Here is a 13082-nt window from a genome sequence, read left to right on the forward strand (position 1 = left end):
TATAACCTGTTACACTAGCCGGCTATGTTAAACTGACCAATTCGCAATTCGCTGAGAAATTATGAATCTAGTAGGACTTACATTTGGTGTAGTTTTATGTTGTGTTCTGTAATTAGTTCTGTAAATATGTGTGCAACGAGCAGAGCTAGCTAACACAGCGCATAGGGTCGCGATTACGTGATCATCAGCACAATTTATGATGATCATCTGTTCTTTTGGCAAAAGCCTTGCGATCGCACATGAATAATTGGTCAGCCTGGTCTGTTTTGTGCCAAAGTAAAATTATTAACCTTGATGGGAATAACTTATAGCTCATAAGCCCTAGAGTGTAAGCCTCATGTTACCTAGCATTACTGGGTTTCACTTTTAGCTGTGTTGCACTTTGCACCGTGTTTCTTGAAACATAGAAGTCACCACATGGTCATGAGTCATTTCTGCAGGTCCTATCATAAATATGCTACTGACTTGTATTTTGAACTTGTGTATTATATTGAATTGTTTTGCTCGGTGAGGGGGGTTGTAGGCAGCGCTGTTTGGAAGCAGTGTGGTGGCAGGTTTTGTCTTGTTTTGATTTCGATTCCTTATTTGTTGTGCCAGCAGGGGGTGCTATTATACATACATTACATTTCACAGAGTATATCTTTAATTACTACCAGTAGTTTCTGTTAACTTAAATGTTTGTCTATCTGTGTCAGTCTACTCTATGTTCGCCCTATGATGGACTGACATCCTGCCTTCTGCCAAATGCATGCTGGGAAAGGCTCTGACCATATATGGAAAATAAATTAACGTTAATGATGTTCATCAGATGTTCATTTTTTCAAGAATTTACTTTTAAACTAGGCATCTCGTGCGCTACACGTGCTCGATTCCTAGGCTCGCCCGCTATTGGCATGCACAGCACACAATTGCTCAACTTTGCATCACTGATGACATCACTCACTTCCGGAATGTGTCCAGAGGTTGTTCAGAACCAGAGTAAGCCACTACAATCTAAGAGGAACCTGCATGTTTACAACTACAAGAACTGGAAAAGGAAATGAAAATGTGTAAAACAATAAAAAAAAACATTTTTTATAAGATTATTAACAAATATAAAACTCAGGATTGATTATGAGCATGTATATAGATATAGATATTTTGTGTGTGTGTTTGATACCTTGTTTTAGTATTTATGGATATGTAGTGTGTGTATATAGTGTGTATATATATATATATATATATATATACTTTATCCATTTATTTTCTACTTTCACCATATAAATCCACAGGGGACTATAAAAAAAATATATGTGTGTATATATATATATATATACGGTATATATATAATGTAAAAAGGGTAGGCGCTATAAGCAAAGGCTTCAGCCTACACCTTTTCGGTCACAATTAACCCATTTCGGTTTCGTCAATGCGTCACAAGCAATGACTTATTTTCTCATTTTATTTTATTTTTTCTTTCGTTGCTTTCTTTCAACATATAATAACAACTGTATTGAATTGTATGCTAAATTGACCGAAATAAACTGGGAGTAAACTAAACTAAACATCACAATGATGTCACAATGTTTATGACATCAGTGATGTCACAATTGCTCGAGTGACATCACTGATGATGTCACAATGCCTATGAGATCATCAGTCATGACATATTGGTTTTGGTCAATAATGATGTCACTGATGACATCACTGATGATGTCATAGACATTGTGACATAATCAATGGGACAAAAATGTAAACCAACAGTGCCCACTTGCTTGCTCCTTTTTATAGAGAGCCAAAGTGAATCGTCACTTCGTGCTTTCTCCCTGTACCAGTGCTGCGAAAAATATTAATGGCGGTGGACGGAGAATAAGGTAACTTTTTTGATCCCGTTTGAATTGTGCCACGGGGTGCCAACGCTAATTTTGTCAATATAAAACGTAAATTTGCATGTCAAGAAAGTCGCAGTTTGTCGCTAAACTGTTGCACTAGAAGTTATAACTCAGAAAGACTACCGTACATGCACTGTCGCCTAAGTGACGTCACTTTCTCTACTGGCAAAGCTGAAGACCGGCGACATGCCACGAGCTTCCACAAGCTATGTAGTTTTTATACGAATCTAACCCCTACGCTTCAGTTTGATGACAAACTGTGACTTTCTTGACATAATTATGGCAAGTATCAAAATTAGCGTTGGCACCCCGTGGCACAATTCAAACGGGATCAAAAAAGTTACCTTATTCTCCGTCCACCGCCATTCATATTTTTCTGAGCGCTGGTACAGGGAGAAAGCAGGAAGTGACGTTTCACTTTGGCTATAATCCCTAGGTTCGGATAATTCCTAGGCGAGGCCGCGCAGCTCGACCGCTGTGCCACTGATGATGGCACAACCTTGCAACACTGATGACATCACAATTGCTCTTATGACATCACTGATGTCACAATGCCTATGACATCATCAGTGATGTCACAATGCACAATTGTTCGTCACATCACTGATGACATCACTTCCAGTTGAGTGACATCACTTCCGGGACAAAATTTTTAACAAACATTGCCCACTTGCTCCCTTTTAATATAGATGCATTAACATTATTTAAATAAATACTAAATAAAAATAATCCTAATGCCAGCTAGACAGCTAATAGGCTAGCTTACCAGATATCACTCATAAGGCGTGTACATAAACTGTCTAACTCAGATGGCTAACATGTTTTTTACATGAGCTGGCAAGAATCACTATGGCAAGTAAGCTACTGTATGTAGCTAATCACAGTAGCTATTACAGCTAACCCAGTAGCAACCAACTGGTTGAAGTCCAGATAAGAGAAGCAATAGCAAAAATGGCTTTATACACAAACTCTAATTGTCAACCATAATGTGTTTTCCAATTTAGAAAATACCAAATGTTACAAAGACTTTTATTCTAAATTCTCAGTAGCTTATCCCAAATGGCATACAGTAACATTGCCATCGCATCGCATTATGAAACGCCTAAACACCTTACGAAGCTTCACATAAGGAATGAATCAGTATCAAATATGCAATAAAGCTGTTAAGAAGTTCAGGTGTTACGAATGTATAAAAAAAACAGCTTGCCCATTTATCACTTGTAAGACGATAATCAAAAAATATCAAACAAGCCCTGCAACTTTCATAAACATGAAAAATTATTTCACCATTTGTTATGTTGCTGAACAGGTCACACATGTTTTTCCTTTGCTCCATGTGCCAACTGCTGGGAAACTACCATCTTGGCAGATAAAACATTAGCTGCCAGTTATTATAATAACTATAAGCAGTTAGCAACAAATTATCAGTTGGACGCTTCTAAAAAAAAGTGTTGATTTTGAAAACTGTTTTTATGCAGGTCACTTTCAGGGTGGTAGACAATTTGAACAGTATCTCAAACAGACATTGCTTTCATTTTCATGATAAAAAGTGATTACTCCATTAAATAATAATAATAAAAAAAGAGATAACTTCCTGGGTCAAGCAAGTAAAATGTCTGCCTGCTCATTCTTGTAGTTGTATTTCAAAAGAGTATGGCTTACTCAAAAAAAAGGGGGAGGAGGGGTTTCAGTTTTGATTCTGTGGAAATACGTTTAGGTCCTAATAATCTTCATTTTGTGGTACAACTACAACACAAATACGATTGTGTAAATGATTCCCCCTTAAGTTTACCCATTGCACAGTGCATACCATTGTCGATGTGCCTTGAGTGAGACTGTGCACAATCTTCACATTTTGGCTGCTGTTACTGTTGTTTACTGGCATGAGGCTTAAAACGTCTTCCTGGAGCCACGGTGTAAGCAAAGATTACACAGCATGAAGTTAGTCTCCATATAATAGTTTCAAAAGTGACTGAAGAGTCTATTATGTTTCTCTTTTCTAAAACCTTCTCCAGATACTTTCCCCCCTTCAACGAGGCAGTGATCTCACCATGACTTGTAGAAAACCATATGGGTAGCAGGGTGAGCTGAGGACACACATGCACCTTGGCAAACATACAACTTCGCTATTAGAATCCAGGATACATTTTTCACATCAGTCGAATGCCTGGGCCTGCGTATGTGTTTAAAGAGGAAGAATACATTTAGGTGCCTGTTGCTTTTCTGCAAATTAAATGTTTCTCTAGGATTAAAACATTTTTACAGCATGTATGATCATGAATAATGACTTAACACAGACAGTTTTAATTTGGATTTGGGCATGAATTTCTTTAAATTGATCAAAAAGTTTAGTACATTTCTGGACTTGTAACTCTACATTCATTTCTGTTTACTTTGATGCATGCTTTTTTGCAGGGGTTCTGATGGCACACTTTCCCAAACCCCTTTTAATCAAAATCCTTCAACCAACACTGCCAAATACAGAGAGAAGCATGCATCACAAGTCTGTTAGCAATTTTAGCAAAGGTAATGGAAACAAATGGTCACCAGCCCAACTGGATTCAGTTTGTATGTATACTGTATGTGTGTGTGCATCAAATAACAACTGCACAGAGTTTGAAAGAATGAATTTATACCGAAGTTCTGAACTGACATTGACCTAATCTAAGAAATGATCTTACAAACAAATTGAAGACACACAGTATACACACTGATATTCCTAAAAACATCATCAAGCTTTTTAGGAATTTAAGGTGAACGCCATTTTAGTTCACACTCCTAACACCTGAGCAGGAGCTTCATTATAACTACATGGCACATGCACAAATATTCAGTGTCATTGTCTGCTTTTATCAGGCGTTACTGTGATACTTGCAGTGAGTGAAGATTCCAAAATAAAAGTCCTATGAAGAAAAAAGAACTTGTCTTACAGTTAGATAGGACAGTTTGTGTTCTGCGGTTTGTTTTTTCAGGCATACAGTACATGTAAGGTCTTTGTTACACACACCAAACCACACCACATCTCTATACGTGCTACTACTCTGGACTTGTGTTTGTCATATGGATTGTGTGTGGAAAAACAGTTTCATTATACTCTGCCTATTTTATATTCAAACTGCCAGTGGCCAGACCATTTTGAAATTCCTACTCAATAAATTGACTGATTGAGTCCGTATACACAAGTGTAAAATGTATCACTTGTGAAAGTCTTGGTTAGGTATTCTGAATGCATAATAAATCCGTAAGTTTCAGAAGGTTTTAGCACTAAAATGGTTTTATCCCTACTAAAGGAGGAGTTGCATATTTTAAAAAAAATCACTCTTATACCTTGTAGCTAAGGAAATCATCATCATAAACTCACAACATTTGCATTTTTGTGTTACATAATGCTCCTTGGGGATTTCCTGCCCTTAAACACCATGCCTGTATGGTCTTGCAGTGGATTGTGCAATTATGTTGTTAATATTTCCAAAAATAAAAATCAATAGACATTTTAAAAGAAAAGCACGTTATGTGTGGTGAAGGTTTGTTTGCATGTAGGATTCATGCCATTTAGCCAGGAGGCAGCTACCCTTCCAGTTTGCTAAAGTACTAATGATCCACCTAGCTAGACTTCTCCCAATAGTACTAATTTGATGCTTACTGGATAAGAGGATCACAGATTTGGACAAAATAAGTAAGCATGACATGATTTAAAGTCAAATAATTTGATACTGTACTTTTTTGAAGATGGTATACTGTAACTCAAAAGTATTATTGTTGTAAAACATGACCTTAGAGGTCAGTGAGGAAACTTTATGCTGTGTTCCTATACAAATCTGTAGGTGGAAATTGTTCTTGGTTATTAGTTGAGGAAATGACTTAGCCTATTTTCCCATTTAAGATGGGCACGTGAAACATTCTCAGTTGGCAAAATCACATCAAAGATCACATTTGATCTCTGGGGGAATATTCTTGTAATGAGTATCATGCGGGAGCATTTGGAAAATGCATCCTGAAATAAATGTCGTCCAAGACAAGACAAGCCCAAGCACTAAACACACAGTGTGACATTCTGGAGGTGAACCACCATAGTGGCTATGCTTTTTCAATGTAATGCCACTGCATTCCCAAAATGGCTGCCAAGTATGTTCAACAGGGTGGCAGAAGTGGCAAATGCTGCCAGTGTTTCTTTTTGACTGTACACCATTAAGTGTGTTGTTATACTATGCTCAAATAGATCAATGATACATGGAACTGCAAATCTGCTTTTTTCTTGATCAGTAAAGGAAATTGGTCCACCCACCACCAACGTGCTGCAACCAAGAATTCCGGGGTTTGTTTAACTAATGCACATGGTACAACATGCTTTAATTTACAGACACATTTAAATAGTCTTCCTTCATCGAATGGAAACTTTGCCTTAACCAAAGCAAGGAGCAGTGCTATATGATTCAGTGGACTAAGGTGAATAAAATGAACTAACAAGGTTGTCAATTGGAATTCCACTCATGACCTATATTGCATCTTCTCCCACCTTTCCTGTACTTTCCACTATATACTGTCCAACAAAGCACTAATGCCTAACAATCTGAGTGATGTCATCAACCTAAGACATAAGCATGCATTCATAAACTTTATACGTCACCAGATTGACCTGGACGAAAACCTGAGGAAGATGGCTGACTATAAGACATGTGGCATTTTGGAGGCTATGCAAAAATATTAAACTATGGTGTTGTTTTGCACAGCACTGCCTTTAATGACCTTAAAAAAAAATCAGTAATCACCTGACATCTGTATAAATGCACAAGGTGTGAGCTGTCTCTTCCAAGAAAGCACTGATTACATGAATAGAGCATGGAATCCTTTTTCTATTTTCACTTCAGTGAAACTGAATGATCAGGTGCAGCATTGAACAACTTAAAGGAAAGGTAAACGGGCTTAACACCATTCAGAATTGAATGTCATGGACATGTGTCATGGTTGTAACAATGTGAAAGCCAGGGCCAGAGGGATGATGCAGGGCCGGCTGCAATACTTTGTTGGTCAATAGAGTACCGCAGGGAGGAGATCTTTTTGTAGGCCAACCCCAGAAGTTAGCACTGCGCTGGGTTCCCTCGTCTCAAAGTCAACGGGACTTTTTCTATAGGGATTTTGGTTAGATGCCTGAAATAAGGTCTGTGGTTAACAAAGGTTTATGAGACGGAGACGTTTGTGTTCAAGGTAATCCTCACCAATGAACACCACTTTTATGATTTTTGACGCGTAAATGCGATGGCCGTTTCATACACTTTTGTTAACCGCAGAACTTATTTCAGGCATCTAACCAAAATCCCCATACAAAAATCCCATTGACTTCTAGACAAATGAACCAGGCGATGCTAACTTCCGGGTTTTAGCACTCATTCCTGCAGCACTGTAACTATAACAAAGGAAAAGGCACTCGTCAGGAACATAAAAGAAGAGCGTGTGAAATCCAACTTGCCCAATGTGAAGCAAGGGAGAAGCTGACATGACGAGATGAGGAGTGAGGGATGGCTGAGTGAAGCTAAAGAAAAAGTGAGAGATTTATTGTTGGGTGCATGGGGATTAACTGAATACCTCGTTCATATGCAGTCCTAAAAAGGTGGCGTCACCAGTTGAGTATATATCTGCTAGGTCTCCTTCATATATTAATGACTCTCCTTGGTCTGCAGACATGCTCTTAAATATTCATGAGTTATGGGCGGGTTTTAACATTGACATCGAAAGCGGGCAAATGGCAACGGCTCAAACATTATGAATATTAATGTCAATGTGGAATATATACATACAAATGCTCATTAGTTACTTTATGTAGATAAAACGGACCTGATACTCTGGACTACAAACCCCCAATGGCTTACAATGGCTGCCTCCCTTATTCAGATACACCCTCTTTGCTTGGACAAAGCAAGAGTTTTTATCAAGCCCACTCTTCATGGAAATAGCTCTCTCTCTCACACACACACACACACACACACACACACACACACACACACACACACACACACACACACAAGCAATAGGACTATTCTCCTTTTCAGCAAACAAATGCCCCAAAATGTAGGCCTACGTGTTAATTTTGTCCTCCACTTTAAGGGATTCAACCAATATACAGTAGGCTACCACCCAACTTGTGATAATGTCCATTTTTACGGTAGCCTAACCTTATTCTCCCTGGCCCTGTGCAACCTAACAATCAATGTAGTGCAATTTATAGGATAGATTAGTAATTATTTCTACCATCTCCCTTGCACCAAGATGTGTTGCAAATGGCATGCTTCACTGGACTGCATGCTGTATTCTCCAAGTGTATCCATATACGAATTGACCCATGCAGTGCACATAATAAGCATTAAGCAATAACATAATATAGGCTTGGCACTCATTTATAAGTTAACCCATTCTTAATGAGAGACAGAAAGATAAAGTGATCACATTGCTACATCAAATGTGATGATTGTATTAGGTAGAATAGATATAGCCTATATATTATTATAGGTCCTTGCATAACTAGCGTGCTAAAAAAAAATGTATCCATACAAACAAAGTAGCCACCCATAGAGCACTTGTGTACTTGCAGCAGCACTAGTGCGCGCAGCGGCTCACCTGTGCCGTGATCAAACCCTGGACCGGCCTACTTGTTGTAGGCCATGGCACCCGTGGCGAAACTGGTTCAACTGGTTCATGCCACAACCATCTTTAATGTGTTGATGGAAAGCGTTGCACGCAAAGCATCGTACAGTACATAACTTCTGGGCTGGCATGTGCCTATTAATCTCAGACGGAATATTCACTTGTTACGCGGGATGTGATGTCTCGTAGAAACTATCTGATGCACTGTTAATGGACATCAGAATATGCAGCAGGCTATTACTCTTCATTTGACAAAGCGAAGCGCTATGGGACATCTGTCTGCCACACACGCATGCATGCATGCACGCTCTCCCCCTCTCTCACACACACGCACGCACACACGACAAAGACGGATAGATGGAGCCCAAAGAACACGACTGGGGGGTGGCGGGGGGGTGGGCATACTGTAATTGCTATGGGCTGCAATTAAATTTCACTTGTAAAAAAGACTGAACATACAAATAAATCCTGACAACTTTATTGGAGTGGTGACCTATAGGCCTACCTCTAAATGCTGAAAACTAATCGGCGGAGGGCAAGCAATCACAAGTTGACACTGAATATTTTGCAACAAAATGTCTCAAAAGGCACGCAGGAAGCCTGTCTCGTGCAACTTTAATTACACCACAGCATCCATATCTAGGCCATCCTTTGTCAAGACATCCAGCCTCCCTAAACATTTTAACACAAATAAATAAATACCAAACCCAATCAATGCGACAATTAAAGTGATGATTCATTTGGTGAAACACGGGCACCAAAATCCAGACTATAGAGTCACACTGGATAGTTTTGATTTATCACAGAAACTGTACCCACAGTGTCTGCTAGCTTCAGATACCATGCGTAAATGTTGCACACCCTTCCTATGTCTACTGAGCATATCTCAATTAAAACTTAATTCGGCAAATGCCACACCATAGCCTATAGGTTAATTCGGAGGGGGGGGGGGTGTAGGCTAGACGTCTGTCTGACTGAAACGCGCTGTAGGAGCTATTGCTGTGATATTTCAGCATCGACACCAGCTTTCCTGGCAAGTTGGAGAAATTGAAACGTGTTGAAGAAAGCGGCTTCTAATGATAACCTAGTGGTTAATTGCAATGAGGAAACACGTTTCTTCTCATTCAAATATTAACTGACCTAAAAGCCAAATGCGCACGTACGGCTGCCACAGTTGTTCCGGGCTTATAGCCTAATGTGTAAAATGTGAGCTTGCAGCTTGCGAGCATCGCTGATTGAAAGAAACAGAGCTAGGAAACAGTTTGGCGAGAGTATTTATGCCCGAGTGTTCATTGCTTTCAAGCAAACCCTAAAGTAGGCTATAACGGCTAAAGGTAAAGAAGGAGCATGTTGAGAATAATGACAGATGGGCAACTTGCGTCATGCCAGGGCAGCGCGTTTTTGTATAGTCGAATGTAAACGGGCAACAAAACCCCTGGCAGTCACAACTGAGCCCATACTAAACCCCTTTTCATTTCGTATAGGCGTTACAAATTATTGAATCATAAGCTCCCCCCTAAAGAATGAAGTTTCTGATCATGTTGTACACTATAGCTTAATATTTGGTTGGCAAAGCCAGCGGGAACTACATGGAAGTGAGTCATATTTCATGCATTTCACCACAAAGTCAACAAGGATTTGTTAAAATCTCCTATATAGGAAATTACTATGTTTCTCTCCCTCCTTAATAATAGCGTTATAGATATTATAAAGACCCGACCCTTTTCCTACTTTTATCAATTTCTTACCTGCAGTCCGAAGCTCGTTCAAAAGTGGCGACAGCGTTTCCACGGCTCCCCCCAGTTTTCCCCGACAAAGCCTGTAGTTTTTTTAATATGTTCCTTTACTTTGTTTCATTTCTCACTTCCATCTTCTTTTCATCTCATCAATAAACACACGCTGCAGCCTACCTTCATAGAGGAGCTCGGTTCAAGTGTGCCCTCCCATTTTTTAACTATACATCGAGTACTTTGAGGGGTGGGGGGGCAGGCAGGCACGCCTTTTCACTTAAAGCTGCTATTGGAAGTGCACTGTCTTGGGTTGGATCATAAATCGGTCATCAGCGCTATTTTGCCCCAATCGCAGAGAGCACAACCGTCTCCATTATAGCTCTCTCTCTCTCTCTGGAAGTAGTGGTAGTAGTGATAGTAGGCTACTCTTCCTCCTCCTACCCAAGTTTATCAAGTTTGCTCCAGCCTGAGCAGCACCAAGCAGCAATGTCCTAAATTAAACTCAACCTGTAACCAGTTTGTGGTTTATAAACGGTGGTTACGCATCGTAACTCCAGCCTCTAGGAGTAGGCTATACGGGTGAAACTCGCTCGCTGTGATGTTACACCGCCGAGAAAAAGCGTTCACGCCACCCAGACACCTGACGTGTTATTCTGAGTTGACGTGCAACGCTGAGTCCAGCTGTTCACATTTGTAACGTTGAATGTGTCCGAGCTTGAATGAACTCTCCATTCTGTCCCCAGTCTGGATCAAAAGGACAGGGGAATAGCCGGTTATGTGTCTGTCATGCGTCTGAACTTTGCATTGGTCGAAGCTGCTGCCAGTACACGCATCCCGGCTTCTCATTGGACGGCGGCGCTGCCAGTCATTTTCGGCACCAACAAGCTAGATTGTCTGCCGTGTCTTTTACTTTCTACGCATTTCTATTTTCTCATTTATTTATTTTTTAACGTCCCGAGCTGACCTCGAGTTAGCAGGAAAAAATGGTGTCGGTTTAGCCGGCCAATCAGATTGGGTAAAGCGATTGTTTTTTCCCCCTCTCTTGTTGTTGATTTTTTTGTCATTATCCAATGCCTTCAGATATGTTCTGGCTGGCATAGAATAAAGCAGTAATGGGTCATGTGGGATCCCCCCCGCACCCACCGCCTTAATGCCCCCTCCCTGTCTAGACAGTGACAGGTGTGCGTGTATGCGCACACGCTTGTCTGTAGTTTATATTAGAATAACGAGCCATGCTGAGTGGGGTTAGTGCTTAATAGATGTTTGCAAAAAATATTCGTTGTTTTTTTAGCCCGACAGGCTACAGAATGTTCAGAGTTGAACGTTGTCTAGTCATTTCTGCATCTTAAACGACAAGCTTTTACAGACAAATATAGGTCGATTATTTTAAGGTTACGCTCGATCGGCCCGTCTTATTTTATTTCCTGCCTCCAGCATTAGAAGTGTGTGTGTGTGTGTGTGTGTGTGTGTGTGTGTGTGTGTGTGTGTGTGTGTGTGTGTGTGTGTGTGTGTGTGTGTGTGTGTGTGTGTGTGTGTGTGAGAGAGAGAGAGAGAGAAAGGGAGAGAGAGTGCGAACCGCTGCACGTATAGGCCTATGCAGAAAACTATTCTTTAAACAATTGAACATGCTTTTAAGTTTGCTTATGGAGGGAGACACACTTTAGGCTGTCGCTTAGACAATCGCCGTGTCTCAAGCAGGCTTGGCTCCATACGGATATTATGTGAGCACCAGGGGCATTTAGTTGATTGTGCGCGCCATCTGCAGGATTGCGATATGGATTTGTACAGCGGGTTCAAGGGAGGACACCCTTCCGTCACCTACTTTGACCTACATTAACCACTGACATAGTATGAAAACTACTACCGGCCGGAACTAGTTTGTATGCAAATATGAGACAGAGTTAAGCTTGGAAAAGCTTTTAGGGGCCATAAATAAGTCAGGCGCATGTCATTTTAGGACAATTATATAAAATATGCCACACTGTTCAGCCTGTAGCGCCTCTGGCTCAGCCTGCAGCTTGTTCAACTGCTGAATTCAACCGAGGAGTGTTTTATTTTTTCCCCATGAGCATGGAATCCCAATGTTTCACACATTGTTTCACGTGGTTATTTCCATAAAATCAAATTATTTTAACGGCTTACTGGGCCTGCCTTCCGTGCCATAGAAGTCCAACAGAATTTAGAATAATTATAAATAAATACAAATTGTATGAATCTAGGCTATATTTATTTATTCATTTATTGATGTATTTATTGATGCATTTGTGTGTGTGTGTGTGTGTGTGTGTGTGTGTGTGTGTGTGTGTGTGTGTGTGTGAGTGAGAGAAAGATATACACAAATTCTTGGAAAGCGTGTTTTAAAAATTTAAGGGTGTAAGTTTCAAAGAGAAAACAAATCATCAGTCTCCTGCCACTGTATGTAAAAATATAGTAGGTGATCATTCAGTCCACGTTGACTTGCCAAAAAACAGGATTATATAATGATATAATAGACCGATAGTCTACACTGACAATCAAATATGTTATTAATAATAATAATAAATAATTTATAAAAGTCTAACTGTTAAATTAGGTTTTTACGAGGTGACCGTTGTGCCTTACAGTATCTTCTCAGGTAGGCTAGTTTCCACAGCCTTAAGGCCCTGTATGACAAAAAAATAGAAGCCCAGTCAGTCACATGGGCTGGGAGGCTTACAGACTACACTAAACAGAGGACCTGCAGTGTAGGGAAGCTAAAACAGGGCTAATATGCTCCTGTGTGTCTTTAGTCGCAGCAGAATTATGAACAGCAGGGGTTGTGCTGCAATTTGTCATTTGATACAGCAGAACACGCTATTACAGC

The 13082-nt window shown here is 40.1% G+C and overlaps 1 protein-coding gene across 1 annotated transcript in view; it reads right to left on the bottom strand.

The window, feature by feature from the left end:
• The window catches only part of zbtb20 (zinc finger and BTB domain containing 20), a 45614-nt gene extending 35218 nt beyond the window's left edge, over positions 1-10396 (bottom strand). Inside the window, exon 1 of the mRNA XM_083643956.1 lies at positions 10259-10396. The gene's annotated coding sequence lies outside the window, so the exon portion shown is untranslated. The remainder of the gene's footprint in view (positions 1-10258) is intronic.
• Between the last annotated feature and the right edge of the window lie 2686 nt (positions 10397-13082).

The sequence above is a fragment of the Poromitra crassiceps genome, assembly GCF_964638095.1.
Source record: "Poromitra crassiceps genome assembly, chromosome: 1".
Taxonomy (NCBI): domain Eukaryota; kingdom Metazoa; phylum Chordata; class Actinopteri; order Beryciformes; family Melamphaidae; genus Poromitra; species Poromitra crassiceps.